Source organism: Hemiscyllium ocellatum, chromosome 35, assembly GCF_020745735.1.
Source record: "Hemiscyllium ocellatum isolate sHemOce1 chromosome 35, sHemOce1.pat.X.cur, whole genome shotgun sequence".
Taxonomy (NCBI): Eukaryota; Metazoa; Chordata; class Chondrichthyes; order Orectolobiformes; family Hemiscylliidae; genus Hemiscyllium; species Hemiscyllium ocellatum.
In genome coordinates, this window is record NC_083435.1 from 14,444,565 (window position 1) to 14,458,301 (window position 13,737).

Genomic DNA, 13,737 nt, shown 5'->3' on the forward strand with positions numbered 1-13,737 from the left:
CCCCCACTCCAGATGCTGACTTTCTCCAGCAATTTCTGTTTCCCATTCTGATTTTGTTGTTACTTCGTCCCGTCGGTGGGCATATAACTCCCACGCAAACGGAGTGCAAATGAAAACCTTTAAGCAACCGGTAGCGACAAATGAATGTCAGGTTTCCCCGCTTCCTCCCTCCCTCCAATCAAAAAGGGGTCACTCCCCCTCAGAGTTTGGACCTGATCCTGCGATTAAGGTGACGCAACACCGTCCCCTGCTGCTGGCAGGCTGTACTACACCCACAGTGGAAAGTCCAAGTCATCTGAGTGGCATTGTCTGCTCTTCTCGATAGAAGGACAAAGCCCAGTGGCTGGGTTAACATGAAGGTCAACACAGAGGCAAGCTTGAGAAAGCACGTGCAGGAACTCCACCTACACTGTTGGCACCATAGAATCACCACAGTGTGGAAGCAGGCCATTCAGACGGACAGGTCCACACCGACCCTTCTGAAGAGAAACCCATGCAGATCCATGCTCGGCACTGAGGGATCCCAGCTGAAAATGTGTTGCTGGTCAAAGCACAGCAGGCCAGGCAGCATCTCAGGAATAGGGAATTCGACGTTTCGAGCATAAGCCCTTCAAAGTTCACCAGTTCCCAATGTTGGGGACGTCCAGAACCAGGGGTCACAGTCTCAGAATGAAGGGCAAGCGATTCTGGAAGAATTTTTCTCTCAGAGAGTGGTGAGCCTGTGGACTTGTCTCCCACAGGAAGATGCGGTTAAGACGGTTTGGGAGATACGTTCAATAGCGAGCCGGACGTGGAACTTGCAGCTAAAGTGATCCAGGGGTACGGAGAGGAAGCTGGAGTGGTCACTGAAATGGCATGTTCAGTCATGATGATCTTGAATGGTGGTGATGTCTCGAAGGGCTGAATGGAACGAGTGAGGAGTGCAGTTGCTGGAAATCAGAGTCTCGATTGGAGTGGTGCTGGAAAAACAAAGCAAGTCAGGCAGCATCCTGATTTTCCTGCTCCTCGGATGCTGCCTGACTTGAAGGGCTGAATGGCCTACTCCTGCACTTCTTTTCTATGTTTCCATGTTGAACGCATGGCTCAGAGACTGACGTGAGTTGGAAGTAAACCTGCGATTAACTGTTCGTCCTCATGATTTTATAAACATCAAGAAATTGTTGGCAAAGTGTTTCGACGTTTACAGTGGAGCTGATGCAGCGTGCAGTAAAGTCACCACCGTCCTCCAGGAGCACTGCTCTCTGATGAGGGAGCGATTGATGGGTGGGAGTTGAAGCTGAGGGGACGAGCTTGAAAAGGGCAATCTTTCATGTTGAGTCCATTTGGCAGCGGGAATTGAAGCCAGGCTGCTGGATTTGTGCTGTATTCCAGGCCAGCGTATGAATCAGTTTGTCAGAAGCAGGTAACGGGAGAGCGCGTGGATCAGCAGCGGACCAAGTTTAACACAGATGGTAGGGCACAACGAAAAGGCTGTTTTACAGCAGCGGCGGATTACTTGAAAGATAGATATTCACAGAATAAAACATGAAAACAACAATAACTGATATCTTAATCATCTCCACAGAGGTAGAAGATGATCTAAAGAAAAACTCAAATTGACAACAAATCAAGATTACACATAAGCACATTCTATCTAATACCCATGTCGCAGAGCGCAAAGCCGTGCAATCCTCGGTAGTATAGTGGTTAGTATCCCCGCCTGTCACGCGGGAGACCGGGGTTCAATTCCCCGCCGGGGAGTCGGCGGCATTTTGAGAGCACGCACCATATCTCAATGCAGGAGTGCCCAATTCAAGTCCCGTTTGCTCCAAAGGCGTGCATTCACATGTCCGAGCGGCCTGCTCTTGCCAACAAACCAAACATGTCGTAGTCTCGATTCTGCTCTCCCTGGCAAACTTGTCCTTTCATCCATTTGAGACTTCCTGCTTTTTGACCACCAATCAAAACTGCCGTTCTGGAGAAGCGTCACTGGACCACAAACGTTGACTGCTTTCTTCCCCCACTCCAGATGCTGACTTTCTCCAGCAATTTCTGTTTCCCATTCTGATTTTGTTGTTACTTCGTCCCGTCGGTGGGCATATAACTCCCACGCAAACGGAGTGCAAATGAAAACCTTTAAGCAACCGGTAGCGACAAATGAATGTCAGGTTCCCCGCTTTCCTCCCTCCCTCCAATCAAAAAGGGTCACTCCCCCTCAGAGTTTGGACCTGATCCTGCGATTAAGGTGACGCAACACCGTCCCCTGCTGCTGGCAGGCTGTACTACACCCACAGTGGAAAGTCCAAGTCATCTGAGTGGCATTGTCTGCTCTTCTCGATAGAAGGACAAAGCCCAGTGGCTGGGTTAACATGAAGGTCAACACAGAGGCAAGCTTGAGAAAGCACGTGCAGGAACTCCACCTACACTGTTGGCACCATAGAATCACCACAGTGTGGAAGCAGGCCATTCAGACGGACAGGTCCACACCGACCCTTCTGAAGAGAAACCCATGCAGATCCATGCTCGGCACTGAGGGATCCCAGCTGAAAATGTGTGCTGGTCAAAGCACAGCAGGCCAGGCAGCATCTCAGGAATAGGGAATTCGACGTTTCGAGCATAAGCCCTTCAAAGTTCACCAGTTCCCAATGTTGGGGACGTCCAAACCACCAGGGGTCACAGTCTCAGAATGAAGGGCAAGCGATTCTGGAAGAATTTTTCTCTCAGAGAGTGGTGAGCCTGTGGACTTGTCTCCCACAGGAAGATGCGGTTAAGACGGTTTGGGAGATACGTTCAATAGCGAGCCGGACGTGGAACTTGCAGCTAAAGTGATCCAGGGGTACGGAGAGGAAGCTGGAGTGGTCACTGAAATGGCATGTTCAGTCATGATGATCTTGAATGGTGGTGATGATCTCGAAGGGCTGAATGGAACGAGTGAGGAGTGCAGTTGCTGGAAATCAGAGTCTCGATTGGAGTGGTGCTGGAAAAACAAAGCAAGTCAGGCAGCATCCTGATTTTCCTGCTCCTCGGATGCTGCCTGACTTGAAGGGCTGAATGGCCTACTCCTGCACTTCTTTTCTATGTTTCCATGTTGAACGCATGGCTCAGAGACTGACGTGAGTTGGAAGTAAACCTGCGATTAACTGTTCGTCCTCACGATTTTATAAACATCAAGAAATTGTTGGCAAAGTGTTTCGACGTTTACAGTGGAGCTGATGCAGCGTGCAGTAAAGTCACCACCGTCCTCCAGGAGCACTGCTCTCTGATGAGGGAGCGATTGATGGGTGGGAGTTGAAGCTGAGGGGACGAGCTTGAAAAGGGCAATCTTTCATGTTGAGTCCATTTGGCAGCGGGAATTGAAGCCAGGCTGCTGGATTTGTGCTGTATTCCAGGCCAGCGTATGAATCAGTTTGTCAGAAGCAGGTAACGGGAGAGCGCGTGGATCAGCAGCGGACCAAGTTTAACACAGATGGTAGGGCACAACCGAAAAGGCTGTTTTACAGCAGCGGCGGATTACTTGAAAGATAGATATTCACAGAATAAAACATGAAAACAACAATAACTGATATCTTAATCATCTCCACAGAGGTAGAAGATGATCTAAAGAAAAACTCAAATTGACAACAAATCAAGATTACACATAAGCACATTCTATCTAATACCCATGTCGCAGAGCGCAAAGCCGTGCAATCCTCGGTAGTATAGTGGTTAGTATCCCCGCCTGTCACGCGGGAGACCGGGGTTCAATTCCCCGCCGGGGAGTCGGCGGCATTTTGAGAGGCACGCACCATATCTCAATGCAGGAGTGCCCAATTCAAGTCCCGTTTGCTCCAAAGGCGTGCATTCACATGTCCGAGCGGCCTGCTCTTGCCAACAAACCAAACATGCCGTAGTCTCGATTCTGCTCTCCCTGGCAAACTTGTCCTTTCATCCATTTGAGACTTCCTGCTTTTTGACCACCAATCAAAACTGCCGTTCTGGAGAAGCGTCACTGGACCACAAACGTTGACTGCTTTCTTCCCCCACTCCAGATGCTGACTTTCTCCAGCAATTTCTGTTTCCCATTCTGATTTTGTTGTTACTTCGTCCCGTCGGTGGGCATATAACTCCCACGCAAACGGAGTGCAAATGAAAACCTTTAAGCAACCGGTAGCGACAAATGAATGTCAGGTTTCCCCGCTTCCTCCCTCCCTCCAATCAAAAAGGGGTCACTCCCCCTCAGAGTTTGGACCTGATCCTGCGATTAAGGTGACGCAACACCGTCCCCTGCTGCTGGCAGGCTGTACTACACCCACAGTGGAAAGTCCAAGTCATCTGAGTGGCATTGTCTGCTCTTCTCGATAGAAGGACAAAGCCCAGTGGCTGGGTTAACATGAAGGTCAACACAGAGGCAAGCTTGAGAAAGCACGTGCAGGAACTCCACCTACACTGTTGGCACCATAGAATCACCACAGTGTGGAAGCAGGCCATTCAGACGGACAGGTCCACACCGACCCTTCTGAAGAGAAACCCATGCAGATCCATGCTCGGCACTGAGGGATCCCAGCTGAAAATGTGTTGCTGGTCAAAGCACAGCAGGCCAGGCAGCATCTCAGGAATAGGGAATTCGACGTTTCGAGCATAAGCCCTTCAAAGTTCACCAGTTCCCAATGTTGGGGACGTCCAGAACCAGGGGTCACAGTCTCAGAATGAAGGGCAAGCGATTCTGGAAGAATTTTTCTCTCAGAGAGTGGTGAGCCTGTGGACTTGTCTCCCACAGGAAGATGCGGTTAAGACGGTTTGGGAGATACGTTCAATAGCGAGCCGGACGTGGAACTTGCAGCTAAAGTGATCCAGGGGTACGGAGAGGAAGCTGGAGTGGTCACTGAAATGGCATGTTCAGTCATGATGATCTTGAATGGTGGTGATGTCTCGAAGGGCTGAATGGAACGAGTGAGGAGTGCAGTTGCTGGAAATCAGAGTCTCGATTGGAGTGGTGCTGGAAAAACAAAGCAAGTCAGGCAGCATCCTGATTTTCCTGCTCCTCGGATGCTGCCTGACTTGAAGGGCTGAATGGCCTACTCCTGCACTTCTTTTCTATGTTTCCATGTTGAACGCATGGCTCAGAGACTGACGTGAGTTGGAAGTAAACCTGCGATTAACTGTTCGTCCTCACGATTTTATAAACATCAAGAAATTGTTGGCAAAGTGTTTCGACGTTTACAGTGGAGCTGATGCAGCGTGCAGTAAAGTCACCACCGTCCTCCAGGAGCACTGCTCTCTGATGAGGGAGCGATTGATGGGTGGGAGTTGAAGCTGAGGGGACGAGCTTGAAAAGGGCAATCTTTCATGTTGAGTCCATTTGGCAGCGGGAATTGAAGCCAGGCTGCTGGATTTGTGCTGTATTCCAGGCCAGCGTATGAATCAGTTTGTCAGAAGCAGGTAACGGGAGAGCGCGTGGATCAGCAGCGGACCAAGTTTAACACAGATGGTAGGGCACAACGAAAAGGCTGTTTTACAGCAGCGGCGGATTACTTGAAAGATAGATATTCACACAATAAAACATGAAAACAACAATAACTGATATCTTAATCATCTCCACAGAGGTAGAAGATGATCTAAAGAAAAACTCAAATTGACAACAAATCAAGATTACACATAAGCACATTCTATCTAATACCCATGTCGCAGAGCGCAAAGCCGTGCAATCCTCGGTAGTATAGTGGTTAGTATCCCCGCCTGTCACGCGGGAGACCGGGGTTCAATTCCCCGCCGGGGAGTCGGCGGCATTTTGAGAGGCACGCACCATATCTCAATGCAGGAGTGCCCAATTCAAGTCCCGTTTGCTCCAAAGGCGTGCATTCACATGTCCGAGCGGCCTGCTCTTGCCAACAAACCAAACATGTCGTAGTCTCGATTCTGCTCTCCCTGGCAAACTTGTCCTTTCATCCATTTGAGACTTCCTGCTTTTTGACCACCAATCAAAACTGCCGTTCTGGAGAAGCGTCACTGGACCACAAACGTTGACTGCTTTCTTCCCCCACTCCAGATGCTGACTTTCTCCAGCAATTTCTGTTTCCCATTCTGATTTTGTTGTTACTTCGTCCCGTCGGTGGGCATATAACTCCCACGCAAACGGAGTGCAAATGAAAACCTTTAAGCAACCGGTAGCGACAAATGAATGTCAGGTTTCCCCGCTTCCTCCCTCCCTCCAATCAAAAAGGGGTCACTCCCCCTCAGAGTTTGGACCTGATCCTGCGATTAAGGTGACGCAACACCGTCCCCTGCTGCTGGCAGGCTGTACTACACCCACAGTGGAAAGTCCAAGTCATCTGAGTGGCATTGTCTGCTCTTCTCGATAGAAGGACAAAGCCCAGTGGCTGGGTTAACATGAAGGTCAACACAGAGGCAAGCTTGAGAAAGCACGTGCAGGAACTCCACCTACACTGTTGGCACCATAGAATCACCACAGTGTGGAAGCAGGCCATTCAGACGGACAGGTCCACACCGACCCTTCTGAAGAGAAACCCATGCAGATCCATGCTCGGCACTGAGGGATCCCAGCTGAAAATGTGTTGCTGGTCAAAGCACAGCAGGCCAGGCAGCATCTCAGGAATAGGGAATTCGACGTTTCGAGCATAAGCCCTTCAAAGTTCACCAGTTCCCAATGTTGGGGACGTCCAGAACCAGGGGTCACAGTCTCAGAATGAAGGGCAAGCGATTCTGGAAGAATTTTTCTCTCAGAGAGTGGTGAGCCTGTGGACTTGTCTCCCACAGGAAGATGCGGTTAAGACGGTTTGGGAGATACGTTCAATAGCGAGCCGGACGTGGAACTTGCAGCTAAAGTGATCCAGGGGTACGGAGAGGAAGCTGGAGTGGTCACTGAAATGGCATGTTCAGTCATGATGATCTTGAATGGTGGTGATGTCTCGAAGGGCTGAATGGAACGAGTGAGGAGTGCAGTTGCTGGAAATCAGAGTCTCGATTGGAGTGGTGCTGGAAAAACAAAGCAAGTCAGGCAGCATCCTGATTTTCCTGCTCCTCGGATGCTGCCTGACTTGAAGGGCTGAATGGCCTACTCCTGCACTTCTTTTCTATGTTTCCATGTTGAACGCATGGCTCAGAGACTGACGTGAGTTGGAAGTAAACCTGCGATTAACTGTTCGTCCTCACGATTTTATAAACATCAAGAAATTGTTGGCAAAGTGTTTCGACGTTTACAGTGGAGCTGATGCAGCGTGCAGTAAAGTCACCACCGTCCTCCAGGAGCACTGCTCTCTGATGAGGGAGCGATTGATGGGTGGGAGTTGAAGCTGAGGGGACGAGCTTGAAAAGGGCAATCTTTCATGTTGAGTCCATTTGGCAGCGGGAATTGAAGCCAGGCTGCTGGATTTGTGCTGTATTCCAGGCCAGCGTATGAATCAGTTTGTCAGAAGCAGGTAACGGGAGAGCGCGTGGATCAGCAGCGGACCAAGTTTAACACAGATGGTAGGGCACAACGAAAAGGCTGTTTTACAGCAGCGGCGGATTACTTGAAAGATAGATATTCACACAATAAAACATGAAAACAACAATAACTGATATCTTAATCATCTCCACAGAGGTAGAAGATGATCTAAAGAAAAACTCAAATTGACAACAAATCAAGATTACACATAAGCACATTCTATCTAATACCCATGTCGCAGAGCGCAAAGCCGTGCAATCCTCGGTAGTATAGTGGTTAGTATCCCCGCCTGTCACGCGGGAGACCGGGGTTCAATTCCCCGCCGGGGAGTCGGCGGCATTTTGAGAGGCACGCACCATATCTCAATGCAGGAGTGCCCAATTCAAGTCCCGTTTGCTCCAAAGGCGTGCATTCACATGTCCGAGCGGCCTGCTCTTGCCAACAAACCAAACATGTCGTAGTCTCGATTCTGCTCTCCCTGGCAAACTTGTCCTTTCATCCATTTGAGACTTCCTGCTTTTTGACCACCAATCAAAACTGCCGTTCTGGAGAAGCGTCACTGGACCACAAACGTTGACTGCTTTCTTCCCCCACTCCAGATGCTGACTTTCTCCAGCAATTTCTGTTTCCCATTCTGATTTTGTTGTTACTTCGTCCCGTCGGTGGGCATATAACTCCCACGCAAACGGAGTGCAAATGAAAACCTTTAAGCAACCGGTAGCGACAAATGAATGTCAGGTTTCCCCGCTTCCTCCCTCCCTCCAATCAAAAAGGGGTCACTCCCCCTCAGAGTTTGGACCTGATCCTGCGATTAAGGTGACGCAACACCGTCCCCTGCTGCTGGCAGGCTGTACTACACCCACAGTGGAAAGTCCAAGTCATCTGAGTGGCATTGTCTGCTCTTCTCGATAGAAGGACAAAGCCCAGTGGCTGGGTTAACATGAAGGTCAACACAGAGGCAAGCTTGAGAAAGCACGTGCAGGAACTCCACCTACACTGTTGGCACCATAGAATCACCACAGTGTGGAAGCAGGCCATTCAGACGGACAGGTCCACACCGACCCTTCTGAAGAGAAACCCATGCAGATCCATGCTCGGCACTGAGGGATCCCAGCTGAAAATGTGTTGCTGGTCAAAGCACAGCAGGCCAGGCAGCATCTCAGGAATAGGGAATTCGACGTTTCGAGCATAAGCCCTTCAAAGTTCACCAGTTCCCAATGTTGGGGACGTCCAGAACCAGGGGTCACAGTCTCAGAATGAAGGGCAAGCGATTCTGGAAGAATTTTTCTCTCAGAGAGTGGTGAGCCTGTGGACTTGTCTCCCACAGGAAGATGCGGTTAAGACGGTTTGGGAGATACGTTCAATAGCGAGCCGGACGTGGAACTTGCAGCTAAAGTGATCCAGGGGTACGGAGAGGAAGCTGGAGTGGTCACTGAAATGGCATGTTCAGTCATGATGATCTTGAATGGTGGTGATGTCTCGAAGGGCTGAATGGAACGAGTGAGGAGTGCAGTTGCTGGAAATCAGAGTCTCGATTGGAGTGGTGCTGGAAAAACAAAGCAAGTCAGGCAGCATCCTGATTTTCCTGCTCCTCGGATGCTGCCTGACTTGAAGGGCTGAATGGCCTACTCCTGCACTTCTTTTCTATGTTTCCATGTTGAACGCATGGCTCAGAGACTGACGTGAGTTGGAAGTAAACCTGCGATTAACTGTTCGTCCTCACGATTTTATAAACATCAAGAAATTGTTGGCAAAGTGTTTCGACGTTTACAGTGGAGCTGATGCAGCGTGCAGTAAAGTCACCACCGTCCTCCAGGAGCACTGCTCTCTGATGAGGGAGCGATTGATGGGTGGGAGTTGAAGCTGAGGGGACGAGCTTGAAAAGGGCAATCTTTCATGTTGAGTCCATTTGGCAGCGGGAATTGAAGCCAGGCTGCTGGATTTGTGCTGTATTCCAGGCCAGCGTATGAATCAGTTTGTCAGAAGCAGGTAACGGGAGAGCGCGTGGATCAGCAGCGGACCAAGTTTAACACAGATGGTAGGGCACAACGAAAAGGCTGTTTTACAGCAGCGGCGGATTACTTGAAAGATAGATATTGACACAATAAAACATGAAAACAACAATAACTGATATCTTAATCATCTCCACAGAGGTAGAAGATGATCTAAAGAAAAACTCAAATTGACAACAAATCAAGATTACACATAAGCACATTCTATCTAATACCCATGTCGCAGAGCGCAAAGCCGTGCAATCCTCGGTAGTATAGTGGTTAGTATCCCCGCCTGTCACGCGGGAGACCGGGGTTCAATTCCCCGCCGGGGAGTCGGCGGCATTTTGAGAGGCACGCACCATATCTCAATGCAGGAGTGCCCAATTCAAGTCCCGTTTGCTCCAAAGGCGTGCATTCACATGTCCGAGCGGCCTGCTCTTGCCAACAAACCAAACATGTCGTAGTCTCGATTCTGCTCTCCCTGGCAAACTTGTCCTTTCATCCATTTGAGACTTCCTGCTTTTTGACCACCAATCAAAACTGCCGTTCTGGAGAAGCGTCACTGGACCACAAACGTTGACTGCTTTCTTCCCCCACTCCAGATGCTGACTTTCTCCAGCAATTTCTGTTTCCCATTCTGATTTTGTTGTTACTTCGTCCCGTCGGTGGGCATATAACTCCCACGCAAACGGAGTGCAAATGAAAACCTTTAAGCAACCGGTAGCGACAAATGAATGTCAGGTTTCCCCGCTTCCTCCCTCCCTCCAATCAAAAAGGGGTCACTCCCCCTCAGAGTTTGGACCTGATCCTGCGATTAAGGTGACGCAACACCGTCCCCTGCTGCTGGCAGGCTGTACTACACCCACAGTGGAAAGTCCAAGTCATCTGAGTGGCATTGTCTGCTCTTCTCGATAGAAGGACAAAGCCCAGTGGCTGGGTTAACATGAAGGTCAACACAGAGGCAAGCTTGAGAAAGCACGTGCAGGAACTCCACCTACACTGTTGGCACCATAGAATCACCACAGTGTGGAAGCAGGCCATTCAGACGGACAGGTCCACACCGACCCTTCTGAAGAGAAACCCATGCAGATCCATGCTCGGCACTGAGGGATCCCAGCTGAAAATGTGTTGCTGGTCAAAGCACAGCAGGCCAGGCAGCATCTCAGGAATAGGGAATTCGACGTTTCGAGCATAAGCCCTTCAAAGTTCACCAGTTCCCAATGTTGGGGACGTCCAGAACCAGGGGTCACAGTCTCAGAATGAAGGGCAAGCGATTCTGGAAGAATTTTTCTCTCAGAGAGTGGTGAGCCTGTGGACTTGTCTCCCACAGGAAGATGCGGTTAAGACGGTTTGGGAGATACGTTCAATAGCGAGCCGGACGTGGAACTTGCAGCTAAAGTGATCCAGGGGTACGGAGAGGAAGCTGGAGTGGTCACTGAAATGGCATGTTCAGTCATGATGATCTTGAATGGTGGTGATGTCTCGAAGGGCTGAATGGAACGAGTGAGGAGTGCAGTTGCTGGAAATCAGAGTCTCGATTGGAGTGGTGCTGGAAAAACAAAGCAAGTCAGGCAGCATCCTGATTTTCCTGCTCCTCGGATGCTGCCTGACTTGAAGGGCTGAATGGCCTACTCCTGCACTTCTTTTCTATGTTTCCATGTTGAACGCATGGCTCAGAGACTGACGTGAGTTGGAAGTAAACCTGCGATTAACTGTTCGTCCTCACGATTTTATAAACATCAAGAAATTGTTGGCAAAGTGTTTCGACGTTTACAGTGGAGCTGATGCAGCGTGCAGTAAAGTCACCACCGTCCTCCAGGAGCACTGCTCTCTGATGAGGGAGCGATTGATGGGTGGGAGTTGAAGCTGAGGGGACGAGCTTGAAAAGGGCAATCTTTCATGTTGAGTCCATTTGGCAGCGGGAATTGAAGCCAGGCTGCTGGATTTGTGCTGTATTCCAGGCCAGCGTATGAATCAGTTTGTCAGAAGCAGGTAACGGGAGAGCGCGTGGATCAGCAGCGGACCAAGTTTAACACAGATGGTAGGGCACAACGAAAAGGCTGTTTTACAGCAGCGGCGGATTACTTGAAAGATAGATATTGACACAATAAAACATGAAAACAACAATAACTGATATCTTAATCATCTCCACAGAGGTAGAAGATGATCTAAAGAAAAACTCAAATTGACAACAAATCAAGATTACACATAAGCACATTCTATCTAATACCCATGTCGCAGAGCGCAAAGCCGTGCAATCCTCGGTAGTATAGTGGTTAGTATCCCCGCCTGTCACGCGGGAGACCGGGGTTCAATTCCCCGCCGGGGAGTCGGCGGCATTTTGAGAGGCACGCACCATATCTCAATGCAGGAGTGCCCAATTCAAGTCCCGTTTGCTCCAAAGGCGTGCATTCACATGTCCGAGCGGCCTGCTCTTGCCAACAAACCAAACATGTCGTAGTCTCGATTCTGCTCTCCCTGGCAAACTTGTCCTTTCATCCATTTGAGACTTCCTGCTTTTTGACCACCAATCAAAACTGCCGTTCTGGAGAAGCGTCACTGGACCACAAACGTTGACTGCTTTCTTCCCCCACTCCAGATGCTGACTTTCTCCAGCAATTTCTGTTTCCCATTCTGATTTTGTTGTTACTTCGTCCCGTCGGTGGGCATATAACTCCCACGCAAACGGAGTGCAAATGAAAACCTTTAAGCAACCGGTAGCGACAAATGAATGTCAGGTTTCCCCGCTTCCTCCCTCCCTCCAATCAAAAAGGGGTCACTCCCCCTCAGAGTTTGGACCTGATCCTGCGATTAAGGTGACGCAACACCGTCCCCTGCTGCTGGCAGGCTGTACTACACCCACAGTGGAAAGTCCAAGTCATCTGAGTGGCATTGTCTGCTCTTCTCGATAGAAGGACAAAGCCCAGTGGCTGGGTTAACATGAAGGTCAACACAGAGGCAAGCTTGAGAAAGCACGTGCAGGAACTCAACCTACACTGTTGGCACCATAGAATCACCACAGTGTGGAAGCAGGCCATTCAGACGGACAGGTCCACACCGACCCTTCTGAAGAGAAACCCATGCAGATCCATGCTCGGCACTGAGGGATCCCAGCTGAAAATGTGTTGCTGGTCAAAGCACAGCAGGCCAGGCAGCATCTCAGGAATAGGGAATTCGACGTTTCGAGCATAAGCCCTTCAAAGTTCACCAGTTCCCAATGTTGGGGACGTCCAGAACCAGGGGTCACAGTCTCAGAATGAAGGGCAAGCGATTCTGGAAGAATTTTTCTCTCAGAGAGTGGTGAGCCTGTGGACTTGTCTCCCACAGGAAGATGCGGTTAAGACGGTTTGGGAGATACGTTCAATAGCGAGCCGGACGTGGAACTTGCAGCTAAAGTGATCCAGGGGTACGGAGAGGAAGCTGGAGTGGTCACTGAAATGGCATGTTCAGTCATGATGATCTTGAATGGTGGTGATGTCTCGAAGGGCTGAATGGAACGAGTGAGGAGTGCAGTTGCTGGAAATCAGAGTCTCGATTGGAGTGGTGCTGGAAAAACAAAGCAAGTCAGGCAGCATCCTGATTTTCCTGCTCCTCGGATGCTGCCTGACTTGAAGGGCTGAATGGCCTACTCCTGCACTTCTTTTCTATGTTTCCATGTTGAACGCATGGCTCAGAGACTGACGTGAGTTGGAAGTAAACCTGCGATTAACTGTTCGTCCTCACGATTTTATAAACATCAAGAAATTGTTGGCAAAGTGTTTCGACGTTTACAGTGGAGCTGATGCAGCGTGCAGTAAAGTCACCACCGTCCTCCAGGAGCACTGCTCTCTGATGAGGGAGCGATTGATGGGTGGGAGTTGAAGCTGAGGGGACGAGCTTGAAAAGGGCAATCTTTCATGTTGAGTCCATTTGGCAGCGGGAATTGAAGCCAGGCTGCTGGATTTGTGCTGTATTCCAGGCCAGCGTATGAATCAGTTTGTCAGAAGCAGGTAACGGGAGAGCGCGTGGATCAGCAGCGGACCAAGTTTAACACAGATGGTAGGGCACAACGAAAAGGCTGTTTTACAGCAGCGGCGGATTACTTGAAAGATAGATATTGACACAATAAAACATGAAAACAACAATAACTGATATCTTAATCATCTCCACAGAGGTAGAAGATGATCTAAAGAAAAACTCAAATTGACAACAAATCAAGATTACACATAAGCACATTCTATCTAATACCCATGTCGCAGAGCGCAAAGCCGTGCAATCCTCGGTAGTATAGTGGTTAGTATCCCCGCCTGTCACGCGGGAGACCGGGGTTCAATTCCCCGCCGGGGAGTCGGCGGCATTTTG

The 13,737-nt window shown here is 49.7% G+C and overlaps 7 non-coding genes across 7 annotated transcripts; all 7 read left to right on the forward strand.

The window, feature by feature from the left end:
• The first annotated feature begins 1,668 nt into the window (after positions 1 to 1,668).
• On the forward strand, positions 1,669 to 1,740 carry trnad-guc (transfer RNA aspartic acid (anticodon GUC)). Its single transcript has one exon. It is a non-coding gene; the product is annotated as a tRNA-Asp (tRNA).
• A 1,926-nt stretch (positions 1,741 to 3,666) lies between these two features.
• Positions 3,667 to 3,738, forward strand: trnad-guc (transfer RNA aspartic acid (anticodon GUC)). The gene has a single exon. It is a non-coding gene; the product is annotated as a tRNA-Asp (tRNA).
• Positions 3,739 to 5,663: 1,925 nt separating this feature from the next.
• Positions 5,664 to 5,735, forward strand: trnad-guc (transfer RNA aspartic acid (anticodon GUC)). The gene has a single exon. It is a non-coding gene; the product is annotated as a tRNA-Asp (tRNA).
• Positions 5,736 to 7,660: 1,925 nt separating this feature from the next.
• trnad-guc (transfer RNA aspartic acid (anticodon GUC)) lies at positions 7,661 to 7,732 on the forward strand. The gene has a single exon. It is a non-coding gene; the product is annotated as a tRNA-Asp (tRNA).
• Positions 7,733 to 9,657: 1,925 nt separating this feature from the next.
• On the forward strand, positions 9,658 to 9,729 carry trnad-guc (transfer RNA aspartic acid (anticodon GUC)). Its single transcript has one exon. It is a non-coding gene; the product is annotated as a tRNA-Asp (tRNA).
• Positions 9,730 to 11,654: 1,925 nt separating this feature from the next.
• Positions 11,655 to 11,726, forward strand: trnad-guc (transfer RNA aspartic acid (anticodon GUC)). Its single transcript has one exon. It is a non-coding gene; the product is annotated as a tRNA-Asp (tRNA).
• A 1,925-nt stretch (positions 11,727 to 13,651) lies between these two features.
• trnad-guc (transfer RNA aspartic acid (anticodon GUC)) lies at positions 13,652 to 13,723 on the forward strand. Its single transcript has one exon. It is a non-coding gene; the product is annotated as a tRNA-Asp (tRNA).
• The last annotated feature ends 14 nt before the right edge of the window (positions 13,724 to 13,737 follow it).